This window comes from Bombina bombina, chromosome 3, assembly GCF_027579735.1.
Source record: "Bombina bombina isolate aBomBom1 chromosome 3, aBomBom1.pri, whole genome shotgun sequence".
Classification (NCBI taxonomy): domain Eukaryota; kingdom Metazoa; phylum Chordata; class Amphibia; order Anura; family Bombinatoridae; genus Bombina; species Bombina bombina.
Window position 1 is genome coordinate 947,379,327 of NC_069501.1, and position 21,471 is coordinate 947,400,797.

The following is a 21,471-nucleotide window of genomic DNA, read 5'->3' on the forward strand; positions in this document are numbered from 1 at the left end:
TATTTTATAATTTTGTGAGGTGGGGGTAGGGGGACTGTTTTTTATAACTCTCCACCAGCACTCAGCAGATAAGTTATGGCAACAGAGCAGGCCATGGTGTATGATAATTTGTTTTCCAGTTTCTGGTGTGTGCTTATGGCGGTAGTGATGTGAACGTAATTGGAGTAAGAAAAGGGTTATCACGAATAACAGTATGGTCATATTTGGATTCATGTTAGTGGTATGAGGTGTGTAGATGAAAGTGAAACATAAATATTAAAAAATAAAAAATAAATAAAAAGTATATAATATTGATGTGTGATATATAGCTACTTGTAGGGAGAGAGGTTATGTATTCTATAGGGTATATAGAATATATATAGTTACCATTAGCATTCTGGGAAAGGTTTGTAAACTGGAATCCATTATATTCCACTCTCTTAAGAGTACAACTAAGAACGTTACTATGAAATAGACATGTGCAATTCGTTTCGGCCGAATTTCATTTTTGGACTGAATTTTGGCCGATTCAGAGATTCGGATGAATCTGAATTTCCGAATCGGCACTATAACAAAATTCGGAAAACTAATAAATCTGGTTCTCTAAAGCTAACATCCTCTAACTTTAACATAATTAAAATACACCTGAATTAAAGTTACAATTATTAACTAAATACCTATTTGAAAATAAATACAACCTTATCTGTGAAAAAATAAAACCTAAGCTTAAACTAAAAAAACCTAAGATTAGTAAAAATAAAAAAACCTAAGATTAGTAAAAATAAAAAACCTAACATTACAAAAAATTAAAACTACAATTGCAAAAATAATAAACACTAAAATTACAAAAAATAAAAAAACTACCATTACAAAAAATAAGTAGCGAAATTATCGAAAATAAATAAAAATTATTCCTATTCTAATACCCCTTTAGAAAAAAAAACCACCCCAAAATAAAAAACCCTAATCTATAATAAACTACCAATGGCCCTTAAAAGGGCCTTTTGTAGGGCATTGCCCTAAAGTTAATAGCTCTTTTAAACCCACTAACATTTGAAACCCCCACCACCCCCAAACCCACAAAATAAAAAAACCTAACTAAAAAAGCAACTAATCTTCCCATTGCCCCGAAAAGGGCATTTGTATGGGCATTGCCTTTAAAAGGGCATTCAGCTCTTTTACTGCCCTTAAAAGTGCATTCAGCTATTTTACAAGCCCATTAAAACCCAAATCTAACCCCCCCAAAAAAACTAACACTAACCCCAAAATTGGTACTCACAGTTGCTGAAGTCCAGCAAAAGATCTTCATCCCAGCGGTGAAGCATCTTCATCCAGGTGACTCCATCTTCATCCATCGCAGGACCGACATCTTCTCTCTTCTTCATCCCTGCGGAGGCGGATCGGTCGGTGGATGCACACAGGCGGAGGTCCAGACGGAGGTCCATCGGTCCGACGGGGAAGTCCTCTTCATGCGATCGTCCGCAACACACTAAGGATTCAATGCAATATATTGGGGTACCATTGCATTCAGATTGGCTTAAAAATTAAAATCAGCCAATAGGAATGAGAGTTGCTTTAATCCTATTGGCTGTTCCAATCAGCCAATAGATTTAAGCCAATAGGATTAAAGCAGCTCTCATTCCTATTGGCTGATTTAAATTTTTACATGCCTACACATGTGGGACAACATTCAACACTATCCTAGAGTGGCCCCACACCCATCACCTATCCACTCAATTAAACGTATTCTAATAGGACTACCTGAATCCCACCCTTACTCCTGGACTAAACTGGGACTAACCCAAGTTTCTGACCTAATGCAGAACCACGCACAAAATGCATACCCTACCCTCAACTAGATAGCTGGGCTCCACACTATCACCTCCCCACTTACACTTTAAGTATTTGAGATTTAAAAGCATACTTCAGTCTTGGGTATTCTGTCCCTCTCCTCCCCTTCCTCTAACAACGTTGGAAGCCAAATGGAATTAGGGAGGGAGACTAACTAGTTAAACCAATGTCTAAACACTATTCCTTCATGGAAGGCGCTGAAGTGGTCCTTAAAGCGTCTCACATAGCCAAATGGGAGTTTATATTGAATATCACCATACCTATTACCCTAACCACTAAAGCCATACATTGAACAACTCTATTTGAAACTTTCTATAAACTAAGGAGCCACAATTCAGACAAAAGGGGGATATTGTTATCACGAATAAGTTGCGGGATGCTGTTAGAAATATATATCCCTGATAGGTGTTACATGTAAAATTGTGGATAGCCCCATGTAAAAATTCTATTTTGGTCGGGTTTAATTTATAATAGGACATGTTGCCAAATACATCTAAACGGGATAGCAAAGCAGGGATATATTTGGTAGGGGATGAAGTAAAAATTGTGATATCGTCTGCACAATTTTTATGGGTGGTGCCATGGAGTGTGATTCCCTTAAGGTTAGTGTATTGGCGAAGGAGTACAGAGAGGGTTTCAATGGCTTAAGTGAACAAAGCCCTGTCTTGTTCCATTGGATAGCGAGAAGGGGGCTGAGCAAAAGCCCAGTCCCCTTAGCCTAGTGGTAGGGGCTGAGTAGAGTGCTCTTATGTAAGATTGAATGTCTTGGGAAAGTGAAAGGCATCTAAGACCTCCCATAAGTATTGCCATCTAAACCGATCGAAAGCCTTCTTGGCATCTAATGAGATAACCGAGAAGGGCTTGTTCAATCTAGTGACAGGGGTAGGAGTTTCTGAGTCCTAAATATTGTATAAGGATTCGTAGTAAGAGACAAAAAATTATCCTATTTAATTAGGGAGGCAAGAGAGTTGGCCATTGTGCTTCAGAAGCTGAATGCGTGCCAGGCTGACTTTGTTGCTGATTTTGTTCCCTAATAAAGTATCAGCTTTATTACATTTATAATAAAATAGTTGTTTTAGATATAAATAGTTTTTATTAACAGTTTTTCATATACAATAACAGCGATAAAATAGTTGTTTTATCTTCACTAATTGCTGTTGGGTATGTTTATGCTTTAATTGGGATATTTGATTTATTAACTCTCTTATTTTGAGTGTTAGATGTGGAGAAGGGGATAAGCGATTATGGTGTTCCAAGTCTCTTAAAGAGCTAAATGCCTGCAATAGTGGCAGTCCTAGCGATTTCTTGATCATAACTTGTTTTTTTATTATGAAGCCACGAGTCGAGGCCTTAGTTGCTCCCCAGAGAATGTCGTCAGGGACAGTTTAATTGTTATTGAAGTAAATGAGTGCTTTAATGTCTTTACGTAGTGCCTCATAGCATAGGATGTCAGAGAGTATACTGTGAGGCATGCTCCAGGAGGAACGGTGAGGTCTGTGAGTCATATAATGTTATGGATACTTTATCGTGATCTGACCATGGACACAAGTAGATGTTAACCGACATAGTGGAATCTAATGTAGGGGCCTGGCAAAAAATGTAGTCTAATCTAAAATAGAACACCATAGAACACCAATACACCATTAAAGAAATGGGGCAAAAGCAAGGGGATTTAGCACTCCACCTCTAATTGAGTATACACTTAAAATATAACTTTAAATAAAGATATTATATCATAAAACCCAGGAAACCCTGGTAAATCTACAATAAACAGAATGAGGGTGGGAGAAGTGTGTGTACTTCCTGTCCAATGTATGTAGAGCCCTCCAAGCATCATAAAAAAATAAATTTTAACATCAGCGATCTAAATTTAGAGGATTGGCAACCATCCCAAATGTATTTAGGTTTAGACCTGGTCATTTTCTTATCTATATGAGGGTCCCAAACCATGTTGAAATCTACACTTAAAATAGTTCTGCCCTGTTTATATTTATCAACTAGGCGTACGATTTTGTGTAGGTATTTGAGTTAGCCACTATTTGGGAGATAGATTGATACCAAGGTGTGCAGCATCTGGTTAAGTTTACATTTAAGTATGATATACCTAGCTTGCGGATCTAGTCTTTTGTGAATGAGGATAGCAACTCCTCTAGCCTTAGTTGTAAATGGGGCATATTCAATGGTAGTGTAATGTTTAGAAAGAAGTCTGGGTGTGTCATTCTCTTTCCAATGTGTTTCCTGGATAAAGACTACATCCGGATTTAAGTGTGTCAGGGATACCAGGAACCAAGATAGGAAAGAAGGGATGGAAAAGGGGTAAAGAGAGAAACATATTCACTAAGTATGTGCAAAGACGGAGTCCCCCCTCCTGAGGTTTTCGTGTGTACTTTTTATCTGCTTTTTCACAATAAACAATTGCTTTTACACGGATCGTATGTGCAGCTGTTTCCTGTGTGATAAACATATTCGCTAAGTAGCAGCATTTATAACAATAAGAAATAGTTTGGTGGAAGTAGTCCACGAAGTGGAGCCCCACTTTAGGGTATATGGGGCTAAGTGCCTTACTTAATAGTAGGCCAAATGATATATCCTCAAGGCGGGTTTGGTTATATCTGTTAATGAAAGACAGAGTATAAGAATCACAACTGCAGATTTGTGTAACTAATTGATGAATGCGTACTGTCTCTTTAAATGGCAGTTTGAAAATAAGCAGAGATAGATTCTAGTACTGGAAATTATGTAGCTCTAAATTACAGAAAAAATGATACCGTGACTCAAATAGAAGTAAGTCAGCAATAAGTGCAGATACAAAAGTTACATTTCTGTAAAATGTATCATTGCATGAGCAGTTAATCTGTCCTGTGGTTCGACCTCAACACCCAGGGAAGCTGTAAACGTACGAGTGAAGAGGCAGAGATCTAGGACTGTCTGATATCAGTTCTAAATTTAGGATGAACTAGCATGTACATGTAAAAAAAGGAAACGTAGCAAAACAACAGAAAGCAACCTTACCGGCGGTTAGCAGTTAAGCAGTGAGGAGAGCGGAGCGGTTGTGACGTCCCGAAACCGCAGCTGAAGCTGATAGTGTCTTTGTGAACAGTGTCTGCAGGAAGAGTACTCCAATCTCCGTAATAGAAGGCAAATGCTGGTAGACTCAAAGCCTTTGCAGCAGTGGAGAGATGAAAAAGGAGAAACTTACAATGATCCAGAAAACTGGCTTGACCAACGTAACACTTTAAAGTTGACTAGCTTGTATGTAGCATGAGAACCATTACCAAGCATTGTAGTAGAGGTGAGAGGCCCAGTTATAGCTGGGAAAGTGGTCAAGGTTATTTACCTTAAAGGTATATTAACAGAAAACGTATTATGAATGTGCAAAAACAGTATTATGGTATTACAGAATTCCCCCCAAATGATCCACTCCATGGGTCAGGGTTTAGGTTTATTGGAAAAATGTCTATGAAACAATGAGATGAGGTGAGGAGCTGACAAATTAGTGGAGGGCTCCCATGAATCCTCTTCAGGACCAAACCCCATCCAACGTACAAGGTATTCCAGGCGACCTCTACATCTTCTAAAATCCAAAATAGTCTTAACCTTATATTCTTGTTCTGGTTGAGGCTGCTGAGTAGTGAGTCCACAATAAAGTCCATGGAAATGTCCGAGCATGGCCTGTTGGGGATAGGTAAAGACATCAGTACAGTAAACTGTATGGAGAAGCTCTATCGGTTTTAGTGATGGTACAAATGGCACAAGATTTAACGTGATCCTTAGTGTCCTTGGATATTGAAGGCCACCAGAAACATTGATTAACTAAGTGATAGGTTTTTTGTTCACCTGGATGACCAACAAGGGGGGTGTCATGCATATTATACAAAATCTCCTGACGTAATGCTTTAGGTATGTATATGAGGTACTTTAAGTAGAATAACCCGTCAGTATGTTTTTGTAATAAATTCATAGGAATTTCTGAATCTTCCATTTGAGATGACTTAAGAAGATTATTTGTTAAAATAATCGCTGCTAAGATCTTCTGTGGAGGAATAACTGTGGTAAAGGTGGCTGCTTTATATGGTCTTTCGTCTTTACAAGATAAGGCATCAGCTTTCCCGTTCTTGTTCCCTGGACGGTAAGTAATAATGAAGTTGAACCTGGAGAAGAACAAACTCCATCGAATTTGACGGGAAGAAAGAGTTTTGGTGGATTTGAGGTATTGTAGGTTTCTATGATCAGAGTAAATCAGAACTGGTACTGTAGTTCCTTCCAAAAGATGTCTCCAGTTCTTTAAAGCAAATTTTATAGCCAGCAACTCCTTTTCACCAATTGGGTAGTTTGTTTCTGCTGTGTTCATGACTCTTGAATAGTAAATCACAGGGAGTAAAATATGTAATAAAGATTTCCTTTGTGACAAAACAGCACCCAAGTCTAAAGCGTCAACTTTCAAAATATACTGGAGTTTTGAATCTGGGACCTGGAGAATAGGAGCAGTAGTGAAGTATCTTTTTAATGTAATAAATGCTATATCTGCTCGATCTGTCCATTTAAATGGAAAATTCGCATTTTTAGTTAAATCAGTTAGAGGTTTGCTAATTGAAGAAAAATTCTTAATGAATTTTCTGTAAAAGTTAGAAAATTCCAAAAATTGTTGTACCTGTTTTTTGGTGTTTGGAGTTTTCCATTCCAAAATGGCTTTTATTTTATTTGATTCCAACAACTTTAACAATTGCATAGACATGCTAAAGATAACATTCAAGTGTGTCAGATTACCTACAGAGATGTAAGTAGCTAAAAAGGACTTACATTAGTCTGCTATCCCGGTAGCCATTTACCTATAAGGGCATAGAGCCCAAGTTGCAGGTCAGTTAAGACTCTGTGACACCCTGAGATAAGTGTTGTTTTTGGCGCTTTGGCATTTTGATTGCCATTCCTGGGCAGAAGCCCTCATTTTTGTTTGTGGAGGCTGTTGGGGGTTCAGATTTTCAGGGTGAAAGCCCCATGACACCAGGAGCATGGAACCCTAGTTGAGGGAGGTAATATTATAGACTTGGTTGTGTTTTGTGATCACAAGTTTAGTGGGGTAACCTCAGCGATATTTGATGTTGGCTCGCCATAGAACCTCAGTAATTGGAGACTATAAGTGTCTCTGTTGAAGGATGTAATGAGAGAGGTCCTGCAAGAGTTGGATATCACTAAAACTGTGGAAGCAGGCTATCTCTAGGTTTCTCAGAAGAGATTGTTCTAGGTCTCAGACCTCAATGGCATCTCTCCATGGTATTAAGCGATCTCTCAAATGATCCAAGTAGCTCCGAAAATAGGCCTACCAGAAACTCTTGTAATTCTGGGGAGTCACAGATTCAGGGATTCCTCTGAACCTAATATAACTTCTCCTTGACCTGTCCTCCAGACCCGCAAGTTTGAATTCTAGTTGTGTGATCTGGCCAGAGAGGAATTCAAAGTATGACAGGAGATTGGTCTGGTCAATAGCCAAGTCATCTTGTTTGTGTTGAAGGGTGTCCACTCTTTCCCCTATATCTGATATGTCCTTACGCAATTCAGCTGAGCTTCAGTGAATTTCCTGTGTTATAGAAAGGGTTTGAGCTGCAAGCATCTTCTGCATAGTGGTCTCTGTGATAAAATATTTATATTTTATTCTGTAACATGGTACACAATGATTTACACACAACAGTCCTGCAGCAGAGCTGATCTTATTACAGCACTCCTGTAATAAGATCAGCTCTGCCGCACCACTATAGTAATAAGATCAGTTCTGCACCGTTTGAGTGTGACCAGACCCTACGGAAACTGATCAGCTGCAGGGAGGTACCTATTCTAAGCTAGCAAAGATTGTGAGTAGGTTGTCAGGGGCCTACATTTGGTGAAGTGGGGCCTTGGCGACTCTCAATTATGGAAGGTAACTTTTGTTGTTGCACAAGTGAGTCCAGTGGCAACCGCTATGTCTCAGATAGAGCTTCTGCTTGGTACTGCAAACATTTTTGCTGAACTACAGGGTGACATTGTATGGCTATTACCTAAAAGTGGAATTGGCTGACATTTCTGTAATTGTACTATTACTGACAGTAAGGAGAAGGATGATGTATCTGGTATTTCCATATTTTTTTTTGTTTAAAACTTTTTTATTGAGGTTTTCACATGGTATAAAGAACAAAGTACAGAAAGTGAAAATATCATTATCTTGTGCAGTTTCAATAGTTTGTTCAATACAGTTGTATACGTTGCTAAGATAATTGCGTAAAATATAATCTATCTGTAGATAACTTCAAACCTCTTTTATATTAAACAACAAGAACAGAAAAAAGAAAAAAACAAGTTACAATGTGACAGAGTTCATATACATACAGTTCTTTTGCAAATGGAAATAATGCAGTTAGTTGAAACAGTTACCCAGATCTATAGATACAGTGTCAGGTATCACGTTGCTTCATATCTTTAAATAACAATACATTGCCTTTAGGAGGGTCAGTGTCAGGGGGTAGTCTCAGCACTGATGAACATGAAAGGGGGGGGATGTTTTTTTCTTTTTGGGTGGGTTCGTAGTGCGGTCAAGACAACACATCAGCCTGTTGGTTGCAACTCATCTTCTATCTTTAATATACTGCCTCTCCTATGGAGTGTCACTAGAGCTAGGAGGCTGGAGTCGAGTACCCATACCCAACTCCTTCGGTCAGGGGTATATACTCAGATTAATCATCTACACAAGATTCTATTATGGTGTATTTCTCCTATATAGATAATAAGTTTCCCAATAGAACATTATCTCAGTATAGAAATCCAATCTATCCATTGAATAATAGTAATACCTTTCTAATTTCAGGTTGGTAGTCAACTGTGTGACCCACATATTCAGTGTCGGGGGAGTTTCTGATTTCCACATCTGTGGAATCACCTGTTTGGCACTACAGATTGCTAGTTGTAAGAGAGCTTCATGTTGTTTGGAAGGTAGTCTAGGGGTAACATTAAATAAGTACACTAATAGATCTAAGTCAAACTCACACTCTACAATTTTACTAATTGTAGAATGTATGTCAGCCCAGAACTGGTTAATCTTTGGAAATGTCCACCACAGGTGATATGGGGATCCCTGTTCTGCACATCTGCGCCAGCAATGGTCTGAGGCTTGGGGGAAGATATATTTCAGACGTTGTGGTGTAAGATGCCACCTGAGTAGAAATTTGTAGTTCGTTTCTTGAAGTGATGCCGAGTGGGCCACTCTACTCGTTTTGCGAAATATTGTAGCCCACTCATCCTCACCCAAGGTGTAAGGTAGCTCTTTGTGCCAAGAAATTATTGTTTTGGTATGCATGATCGTGGGTGGATTATTTAAAAGTGCATAGAGAGTTGAAATTATATGGGGGGTGTCTCTTCAGCACAGCACAATTTGTCAAACACAGTGAGGTCTCTAACTAAAAGGTGCTTTTGTCTATGGGTATCAAAGAAATGCCTCAACTGGAAGTAGCTGAACCAATGTGTGAAGTGCGTAATGTGCAGTGACGAGAGGTTTTGTTTGGATATCAAATTCCCTGAGTCAACGTCGTGGAAAGGCAATAGGCCGTGTATATTAGACGATTGTGCAGATGTAAGGGGGAAACCTATTGGGAATTCTGGATTAGACAGGACTGTCGTCAGCGGAGATGGGATTGAGGAAATATGAGTATATTTACGGATCAGGCTGAGCTACAGATCTAGGGTTTCTTTGATAATTGTGTACTTTTTTATGGAGTTCGGATGATTATGTGGCTGTTGTCAGCAAAAAGCACCTAACTGGGGCACAGCTGTGATCGAATGTTCTAAGCGGATCCACAATCTACCGCTGTCAACCGCATATGTACACCAGTCAAGGACTCTACGAATAAACACTGCTGCTCTATATTTTGCCATATCGGGAACTCCTAAGCCTCCATTCAATTTGGTCAAATACAATGTGTTTTTGGCTATTCTAGGAGCTTTTTCCAGATGTATGAGTTAATCATGCTTTGTAGTTTGGGTATGTAAGTTTCTGGGAGAGGAATTGGTAGGGTTTGGAATACATAAAGGAATTTGGGGAGGAGTGTCATCTTGACAACATTAACTCTACCTATCCATGAAATGTTTTTGTTCAGCCAGCTAGAGGTCTCCCTAGTTAAAGTCGTTAGAAGGGCGACATAATTAAGTTCTACTAGTCGTTGGGGACAGGTCGTTAGATTTACTCTGAGGTATTTTAGGGATGATGTTTGGATTAAGTATGGGGTCTGTTGTGCCAATTTCAGTGTCTCCCTTTAAGTGAGGTTAGCCACCAAGATTTCTGATTTGGTTAGGTTAACAGAATAATTAGACAATCTACCATAATCTTCAAGAGTGGTTTGCACCACAGACAGAGAGGATCTGGGTGAAGTCAGTGTTAATAATAAATTGTCCGCGTAGAGTGCTAATTTATACTGGATATTATCTAGTGTTATTCCCTGAACCTCTGGGTTTGCGCGCAAGGCAGACGCAACTACCTCCATTGCTAACACGAAGAACAGTGGTGACAGAGGGCACCCCTGTCTAGTTCCATTTTGAATTTGGAAGGGCTCTGACAGGATGCTATTGACCCATATTCTGGATGTGTGGGAAGAGTATAGTGCGAATATGCAATTTATGAAGCTGTCTGGGAGGTCAAATTTTTCTAGGGTCAATTTAAGAAAGGTCCAGTCAAGTCAAGTCTGTCGAAAGCTTTTTCAGCGTCAGTAGACAGTAATATAAAAGGGAGTTTTTGTACTTTAGAATACTGTAGGAGATGAAGGACTCAAACCGTATTGGCCTCTCTCCGTGGTACAAAACCCACCTGGTCTGGATATATCAATGATGGTAAGAGGGCATTTAGTCTATTGGCCAGTACTTTTGAGTAGATTTTTATCTCTACATTTATCAGCGATATGGGTCTATAGCTAGATGGGAGCGTTGGGTCCTTATTTGGTTTAGGATTCACAGTGACCTCTGCTTCAAGCATAGATGACGGCAATGCGTTGCCCTCGCCAATATGTCCGAAGACAGCTAATATATGTGGTATCAGGATGTGTTTAGATTTTTTATAATAGCTGCCAGTAAAGCCATCTGGTCCCTGTTTTAATGACTTGATAGCTAACTCGATTTCTCTAGCTGTAAAAGGTTGTTTTAGTAGATCAATTTGATCCTGTGTTAATCATGTACTTGTCGGTCCTTGTCTCTGTCAGGGAAGAGGTTGTATAACCTGGAGTAAAAGTCACGAAAACCGTCTGCAATCCCCAGTGAATCTGCTATTCTGTTACCTAGAGGTGTCTGAAGGTGGGGGACATAGTTGGTCGTTTGTTTGGCCCTAAGCGTTCTAGCCAGCAATTTTCCAGGTTTGTTGCCCTCAATAAAGAATTTTTGCTGTAGTTTAAAGGCTTGGGTGTGAGCAGCTTGTTGAAGGAATTCTCTACGCCAAAATGGCGGCCTGGTCCAATTTTGTCTTAATAGTCTCATCTGTGGGGTGCAATTTAGGGGACCTGTCCCATAGGGTTAAATCAGTAATCGAGTCATTGTGGAGTGCTCTCTTTTCTTTAGTTTGGGTCGATTTTGCCTTAATTAGTTCCTCTCTCAAAAAACACTTCTGTGTCTCCCATAGTACAAAGGGGTCAATTTCAGGGGTGTTGTTAATCTGGAAAAATTCTTTGATATATCAATGATGGTAAATTCAGTCTGCTGGATTAATAGTTTATCTTTGAAAAGGGTGTCATCTAGACGCCACCGGAAGGGTGTTAATGGGGTTTGGACCCATGTTAGCTTGCAGAACACTTCAGAGTGGTCTGACCAAACTATGGGGGTTACTTCCGTTTCTAACAAACCGGATAGCGTGATATGGTCTAATAAAATATAGTCAATACGCGTATATATTTGATTCAGTGCTGAATAGTATGTATAATTTTTTACTGTTGGGTGCCTGTGTCTCCAGGCATCGTGGACACCTAAGAAAAGCATGTCCTCATGAATAGATTTGCGGGCCCATTTAGAGATGTGTGAAGTGCATGTGGAGTTGTCCAATACAGGATTTAAGGGGACATTAAGATCTCCTCCTATAATGTAAGGGCCTCTGGAGAAGGATAGGATAGAATTAGTAGTTTTACGAATAAAGGAAACCTGCCGTGTATTGGGGGCATATATATTAATCAAAGTTATTAACCTGCCAAATAAAAGTCCGGTAACCGCCAGGTATCTCCCCTCCTCATCCCTCTCTATCTGTTGAACCTGAAATGGGGTTGTTTTATGTATCAGGATGGAAACCCCACAAACCTTTTTTGTGTTGTGGCTACTGTGATGGTGTGTGGGGTATGTGGAAGCAAAAAAGGTGGGTTCTTTCCCTGCTATAAAATGTGTTTCTTGTATAAGGAGTATATCAATACATCGGTGGGAGATGTCTTTGAAGGCCTTACGCCTTTTGTACAGCTCGTTGAACCCCTTCACGTTTAGTGTGAGAATTTTTAGAGGCTTACCCATTACACTGTTGTAAAAGTAATACTGTATGCTTATCATCATACCTGAATATCGGTACCTTATAATGGTTTTAGAGTTGGTAATGCTGGGTAAACAAGACTATATTATTGTTCGTAGTAAAGGCCGATAGTATATGTAGAAAAGAGTTAAGAGATTGCAACACCATCAAAATAACATTGAACTAACAAACAAACAAAAAAAATATACAACAAAATTGACATGTCATAAGAGAGAAAAAAAAAAGGAAGAAAAAATTTGTGGGGAGAATGGTATATCTCTCCGTTAACTTCTGAATGTGTAACATAAGGTAAGGGTAATTGAACCAGGGTAACATGTATGATGTGTAAACAATAAGTGCCAACCATAAAACATACAGCATACAGAGGTTACCTGCCTGTCTTCAGATATGGCATAACCATATGCTCTTTACATTTGAGTCCCTTAAAGTGATCTACAGTGTCCTCATTACATGTGGGCTCAGCCGTGCTATTGAGTGTTTCTTTGGCTTTGACATTGTGGTAATTGTGGTCTCGTGATGTTACTTGACCTGGCGTAGTTTGATCCTCTGATGGAGGGAGGTCTTTCAGTATAGGAATACCTAGTGATGAACAAAAGGAGTGTGCTTCTGACATGGCTTTGCAGGTATGTTGACTACCTTGATGAGTCACTATGAGGGAGCAGGGAAAACCCCAGCAATACAAGATACCCTGTGTTCTGAGGGCTGTGGTAAGGGGCCAAAACTCTAGTCTCCTTTGCAATGTTCTAGGTGCGAGATCCGTGAACACCTGGATGTGGCAGTTTTGATATGTGATCTGCTTATTTTGCCTCGCCGCTCTCATGATCTCCTCCTTTGATTGAAAATCCTTCATCCTCAGGACAGCATCTCTTGGTGGAGCGCTATCCGCGGGTTTAGGCCGTAAGGCCCTGTGGGCTCTGTCCATTGCAGTGTCGCAGGTAGCCGAGGGCCCCAATATGTCGGAGAACAGACCTGTTAAGAATTCAAAGAGAGTGTTTGGTAATATGGATTCTGAGATACCTCTTATTCTTAAATTTTGTCGTCTCTCTCTGTTCTCCATGTCATTTTATCCTGGAGCTGGAGAATTTGTGAGTCATGGACGTTGGTGGTAGTTTGCAAGTTAGATACCTCCGACTGGTTATAGCCGTTATACTCTTCTAGGGCCTCCACCCTATTGCCAATCTCTGTTACTTCTTTCTGCAAACCAGCTATTTCCTCTTTAATGCAGTGGCGAACCTGGGTCACCAAGTTATCAAAATCTTGTTTAGACGGCATAGAACGTAGCAAGGCACTAGGTATGTGAGTGATGTCTGTTGCGTCTGTCTCTTCATCTTCTGAGGATGAAATGTCTGTTTTTTGGTTCTTTGAGGGTGCAGTTTTACCCATAGGGGTCTGGTCTGGCAGCTTGAAGTATGAGTTCACTGTTTGGTGTGATATGGCAGTAGTTTTGCCAGGTTTCTCTGCTTTATTAAGCTTCTTTGGCGACATTTTGGGACTTTGTAAGGGTAAGAGTCCCGGGGCCCTTAACACTAGCTTAGAGTTCTCAGATATGCTGATACGTTATATAAGAAATCATGCAATTAGCTCCACCTTTGTAGCCCTCTTTAAGCAAGGTATATTTACATAGAAGATATCCTCTGGAGGTGAAAGTTCTTTCACTATATATATGTTGTATAGGCAGCAGGTGATGCGATCAGATGAGGCAGCTAATGTAAGGCATATTGAGTGGCTTGAAGTGCTGAGGTCATATTTGCAGTCCCTTTTGGTATATTTACATAGAAGATATCCTCTGGAGGGGGTGAAAGTTCTTTCACTATATATATGTTGTATAGGCAGTAGGTGATGCGATCAGATGAGGCAGCTAATGTAAGGCATATTGCTGAATTGCTGAGGTCATATCTGCGGTCCCTTTTGGTATATTTACATAGAAGATATCCTCTGGAGGGGGTGAAGTGCTGAGGTCATATCTGCAGTCCCTTTTGGTATATTTACGTAGAAGATATCCTCTGGAGGGGGTGAAGTGCTGAGGTCATATCTGCAGTCCCTTTTGGTATATTTACATAGAAGATATCCTCTTGAAGTGCTGAGGTCATATCTGCGGTCCCTTTTGGTATATTTACATAGAAGATATCCTCTGGAGGGGGTGAAGTGCTGAGGTCATATCTGCGGTCCCTTTGGTATATTTACATAGAAGATATCCTCTGGAGGGGGTGAAAGTTCTTTCACCATATATATGTTGTATAGGCAGCAGGTGATGTGATCAGATGAGGCAGCTAATGTAAGGCATATTGCTAAAGTGCTGAGGTCATATCTGCGGTCCCTTTTGGTATATTTACATAGAAGATATCCTCTGGAGGGGGTGAAAGTTCTTTCACCATATATATGTTGTATAGGCAGCAGGTGATGTGATCAGATGAGGCAGCTAATGTAAGGCATATTGCTAAAGTGCTGAGGTCATATCTGCGGTCCCTTTTGCTATATTTACATAGAAGATATCCTCTGGAGGGGGTGAAAGTTCTTTCACTATATATATGTTGCATAGGCAGCAGGTGATGCGATCAGATGAGGCAGCTAATGTAAGGCATATTGCGTGGCTTGAAGTGCTGAGGTCATATGTGCGGTCGCTTTTGCAGCTATAAGTAAGCATTTAGGTATAGGTCTGTCCCAGGGTTATTGTGTTAAGAACAGTGTCATCCATAATTTTTCCCTCTAGGTGTGCTCATGTTTTTGCGGTTATAGTCACCTTGTCCGGGAGCAGGAGGTTTACCGTCATATTTATAACGTTATCAGGCAGGTGCATAAAGTTCATACCTCATTGTCCTAAGGTGGGACTGTGGAGACTCTTTATATGGCACTTTGTAGTAAGCAGCAGGCCTGCAGGCTGAGTTGGATGCTTTATATGAGCTACGTACACTTTCAATTTACAGCCTGTCAGGGCTTCAAGATGGCGGCGGTTTAGTAGGCCCCGTTTTCCTAATAGCGTGATCCGGCTTCAGGTGCTGTATGTTCAAAGTGCTCAGACCTTACATCCTACTCTGTGCAGCTTAATCTTGTTCCAGGACCAGAGGTTTGAAGATATTACCCTCATTTATGGGATTTCTGGAGAGATGACCATCAGAGCTCACTCACAGTGCGGCCATTCCTCTCGGATGCTGGCTCTGCCCCCCTTATTTCCATGTTTTATGTTGGATTAATAACCATTATGTCTTCTGTTGAATACTTAGCATTTACATGTTGATACCAGATTCACACAGTGACTAGTGGATGTCTGTCAGTATGCCTGTATAGAAAACTATCTGATAATTCTGATATGACAGTGCCCAACTGCCCATAGATCATAAAACCTAAATTGTCATTTAGGGCTAAATAAATATATGGGAATAGGCTCATTTTCTTATATTATGGTAATGCTTTAGTATTATTACAATTATTTTTCATTAAGGTGCACATATATGTTTGGGTGGAGCTGTCAGTGATTTAACACTTACCCCACAAATTGTAGTTGCCTTTATAAAAAAAAGTATACAGGTTGTCATTGTTTTAATTGAATATTTATATTATAATTTTTATTTTAAAATGCTACCCAGTTGTCAGGTCATATAAAAAAAAAAAAATGGCCCAGACCAGTAGCAAGTCCACACAGTTGTAAATATAATTAGAGAGAACATTGTACCCAAGCTATATACCACAGTATTAACATACAATTGTAGTAGAGTGAAGTTGGCCCTGGCCCTCTTGACATGACTATGCCATCACCATGGGGAAGGGGCGCTAATATTTAAGGGGTAGTGTGTTGCTTATGTGAGCTAGTTGATGTTCCTTAGTGATTTAGTGGCTAAGGTATAATGGGGAGAAGTTAGGGGCGGGACAATTTCCTGTGGCTTTGGAATCAACATTAAAAACGTTAAATGTACCCTAGGGTAAAAATAATATTATCAAAATCCAATTAGATATAAAATGTGTATATAATTTGCTCCCTCTCCCTAAAGGGATGTGGAGGTGACAAGCTCAGACAAGCTGAGCGGGAAAGGGAGAGGAGAGGGGGTAGGCCGGAGAGGGGGTCGGCCGGTTACTCAAAAGATACTAACCGAAATTGCAATAGATTGCAATATACTCAATTTCAAGTAGGGGATGCAAGAGTGATCCAAGCTAATACCTTAATTAATACAACACAACATTGGCAAATACATAGGTTGAGAAAACAAACCTTAACACAGTAATCACCTTCCTCATTCTACTCCTGGGAAAGGGGTTACATCCTATAAAAGGGGTAAAAGGTAAGTGGAGGTGACCTGCTCAGGTTAGCTGGGCAGGAAAGGGAGAGGAGTGTGAGGAGGGAGCAATAAAAGCAGGTACAGTGAGGGAACAATACAGGCAGATGCAATATGAGGGAAAACGCTGTGAGATGTGGCCCATGGTGGCAACAGTCAATTAGCCAGAACCAGGACTAAGTTCAAGGTCCCTGTTTTGACTAAGTGTTTATTTAGATACCCAATTAGAAAGTGCAGGTTGTACTAGAAGTTGCAGTACTGTGTGTTAGAAGGCGTATTTAAAGGCCCCACAGGAAAAAGGATAGGCCTTAGAGTCATATAGTAAGTGGGACTGTAAGCAGTAGTAAAAAAAGGCACCTCTGTTCAAGTGGCTATGAATACAGATGAGCAAACAATTCTGTAGGCGTAGTGCTTATGTTGCTAATGGGTAAATCCTGCCAAGGATTCGGGGTGAGGCCTAGAAATCGGCCCTCCAATGCTCCCACGTGGGCCTGCAGGTTTATGCCGTCTGTTATGCTGGGACAGGGAGGTTCGCTGTATATTCAGGTTTATCCTGAGGCACACTGGTGTCCCTCTATGAAGGGGTCCTCTAAAGCTCACTTTGATGGATGGCAGACATGGTCCACCACGTGTGAAGGCCTGTGGCCTAAGGTGATGACTGTACAGGTTGCAGTGCTGGTAGAGAGGCTACAGAGCCCTTCCACAACAGACCCTTATCGGCACAAGTAAGACTGTGGCTTTCGGGGGTGATGTACCTCATGGTGTAGTAATAGAAGCCAGGTCGATTAGGGTGGCGTTTTTTTCTGTTTCTAGTCAACCTAAATCTGAGGTTACATTTCCTATGGACCTTTTTGAATCAAAATGTGAACCTATGCAAATAGGCGTAATAAAAGTATTGTTACCCCAACCCCAAAAATGTCAATGTCGTTTCCTGTCTAAACTTTGTTTATATTGTGATAATGCAGGACATATGTTTAAGAATTGTTATGTTTTGATTAAGTGTATCTTTGTTTTTGTTTCTCTTTAGAGGTGATCACAGGTATGGAGCGCAGAGGTTAAATGCAAATTTTATGGTGTAAGGTCAGGTTACCATAGCAACTAAAGTTGTTGTGGCGTGATTTTCAAAAAAATCTGACGTTGAATGGAAGCGTTAACAAAACATTAACTTACAGCTACACGAAAAGAATGACTGCACGCACTGCGCAAAATATTTAAATGGAAACCGGGTACTTAAATGAAGCTGTAAACTACTTTTAGCTGTCGTAACTTCAGTAGCTTACGGCTCCATTTTGTACGACTCAATGGAAACGAGCAATCAATCGGTTTTGATGTTTAATGATGTATTTTTCTTACCTCCAAAAACTCAGACTAGCCACATCCTCATCACTGCTGAGAGCAGTGAGCATCAGATTAAACAGAGACTTATTTTCCTTATGTCTTAAGCAGTAGCAAATTCCAACATGAAACTGTTTAACCCCTTGACTGCTTGATCTAAGCTTAATTGTTCAGTCCTTCTCTGCTCTTATTCCAAGCACTTATTTAGCTATATGGAAAATGAAATGCTCATTTTCTTTCCCCTATCAGCACAGTCATTACACACATCTTGTAGAAATACAGTACTAATTTATTTAACCCTTTCTCTCTGCCAAGTTTTGATGCAGAAAATATTTTTTTTATGCATCAAGACTTGACTTAGATAAGGTGTTAAATAAGTAATTTAAGCAGCATCACTAACAGACAGCTATATTATGAGTTTTGCAGCATGACTTTTAACACTGAAAAATTGTCCATTAAGCTGGAATGGCAGGAACGCATATTACGAGTCGTGGCGGTATAGCTATACCGCAAGCATTTTAGCCTCTAACGCAACGTCTATTCCGCACTCAAAAAAAAAAAGATTTTCCATAGGTTGTGTGGTCTGGCTAAAATGCTTGCGTTACAGCCTATACCGACACAATCCATACCGCCATCTGAGAACAGTAGTTATGAGTTTTGTGAAACATTTTTGTTTCGCAAAATCCTTAACTAAACTGTTTCAAAGTACACTAACACCCATAAACTACCTTTTAATCCCTAAACTGCCTCCCTCCCGCATCACAAACACTATATTAAATTTATTATTAAATTATTATTATTATTATTAAATTTATTAACCCCTAATCTGCCGCCCCCAACATCGCCAACACTATATAAATCTATTAACCCCTAAAAGTTTAAACTATAAATTAACCTAACATAACTATTCTAATAAAATAAAAAAATACTACCAATTAAAAACCTAAATTTAAAAAAACCTTTCTATACGAAAAAATTAGAAAAATCTAAATATTACAAAAAATAATAAACACTAAATTATGAATAAAAAACCCTCTAAGATTACAAAAATAAACAAAATGATCAAAAATAAAAACAATTACACCTTATCTAATAGCCCTATAAAAAAGCCCCCCAAAATAAACTACCAATAGCCCTTAAAAGGGAATTTTGTGGGGCATTGCCCTAAGTTAAACAGCTCTTTTACCTTAAAAATAACTAAGTCCCCCCTAAAAGTAAACCCCCCACCCAACCAACCCCCCAAAATAAAAAACCTAACTCCAAATAGGATTTCAGTAGCTCTCATCCTATTGGCTGTTTTGATCAGCCAATAGGATTTCAGAAGCTCTCATCCTATTGGCTGATTTTAATTTGAAGAATCAAATCAGCCAATAGGAATGTAAGGTACGCCATTTTGAAACGACTACCTTGCATTTAACTTCAGTGTACGGCGGTGACCATATGAAGAGGATGCTCCATGCAAGATGTCTTCCAGGTTAGCTCCACTCTGTGCCGACAGGATGAAGATAGAAGACGTATGTATACAGATGTATAAAGGTGTCGCCGCCTGGATGAAGATGGATGTCCGAACTTCAGGAACGGTGAGTATCTTTTTTGAGGTTAGTGTTAGTTTTCTTTTTCTTTTTTTTGGGTGTTTTTTTTTTTAGATTATGGCTTTGGGCAATTGTGAAAGAGCTGAATGCCCTTTTAAGGGCAATTCCCATATAAATGCCCCATTAGGGGCAATGGGTATCTTAGGAGTTTTTTTAATTAGATTTTTTTATTTTGGGTGTTGGTTGGGTGGGGGGTTTACTTTTAGGGGGGGACTTAGTAATTTTTTTTTTTTTTAAGGTAAAAGAGCTGTTTAACTTAGGGCAATGCCCTAGAAAAAGTGTAACATATGAAAAGTTTGTAAGGTACCAAGTAACCTAAATAGTTACCACTGAGTCTCACACCAAACCATAGGCTCTATAGATGCATTTAAAACCTTGTTATGCTCATAGAACTGAGGGTGACTAAGGATAGTCAAAAGGTAGTAAAACAAACTGTTTTAAGCATAGGGATATAACAACAACTCCAACAGCAAGTTTTGGTAAAGAACGTTATCTTTGTTCACTTAAAGTGACGTATTCATCTGCAAGACAGTGTGCTGTTTCTTTTATTAGAAATGGTTCCAGGTTAGTTGGTCTGATGTGATTTATGGTTAATCTGTATAGAATCCAGAAGCAAAACAATGTAGCTGAGTTAGTATAGTTAGTTAAAACATAGGAATGCAGGCTGGCACTGATTGATAAAGACAGTGCGTGTAATGGGTAAACAGTCAGTAGATATTACGGCCTTAGGAAAATCTGAGTAAACGGAAGGCGTTAATTTTGCCACAATCAATAAACTCAGATGTTTAACAAGTGTAAGCATATATATCTCAGACTACTCAGTCTTGTAGATTTAGAGTCACTCCGGATCTTGTAACAACTAGTTCTAACTGTACCGTGATTCAGGTGGGAGACAAGTGAGAGATCCGCTTCCACTGGTCTCGGAGTGCGCAGTTACTGCCGCATGACGTTATACGCAGTTACTGCCGCATGACGCCATGCGCAGCAGCTTGTTAGAATGGCTGTTACAATGTAGCGGATGGTTACGAGGAGGCAAAGCTGAATCCTGCTATACACTGGAGAATCCCCTGCACAGCAAAGTCCTCTGTGACGAGAGTGGCGTAGCAAGAGGTAGTTTGTTGCAAGACAAGTAATGAATACAACAACGAGAAATTTAATCCAAGGATTCAAGTGGCTAAAATAATAGATGCTCCGACAGCGGTAGTCAAACCAAATGAAGCAAATTACCTAGCAGAAATGAGAGAAAGGAGGAGACTTAAATAGGGTGGAGATACATAATTTCTTAAAGGAACATACTGAACAAGTCAAAACATGACAGACCCCCCCCCCAAGGAGCCGCTCAGCAGATCAAGGTCTGGGGCGATCGGGATGTCTACGATGGAATTGAGATACAAGACATGGAGCTGAGAGGTCAATAGAGGGTTCCCCCGAATCTTCTTCAGGACCATAACCCTTCCTGGAGACTAGATACTGCAATGAACGTCGGTAGTATCTGGAATCAATAACAGACTCAACCTCATAGTCCTTATCGTCTTGCAGAAGAGAGGAGTCTCTCAGCTGGCGGGAATCAGTTCTCACAGGACGGTAGGGTTTAAGTAAGGAGACATGTAAGGTTGGGTGAATTTTATAGGAAGTGGGTAACTGAAGAGTGACAGCATTCTGATTGAACACTTTAATGATCGGAGAAAAGGTCCAATTAAAAAACTACCAAGTTTCTTACTGGGTACACAAAGTTTTAGATGTTTCGGGGAGAGACAAACACTATCTCCTGGTTTGTATTCAAGTGGTTTTGATCTCCTGAGATTATAGTAAGCACTTTGTCTTGCTTTGGCTTGTTGTAGGGTTTCTTTAAGAAGAATTTTCGAATGTATATGCTGCGGGTAACAGAATTCTTATTAACCCATATTTTTTTTTACTTTTGAAGGTGTCCACTACCTCC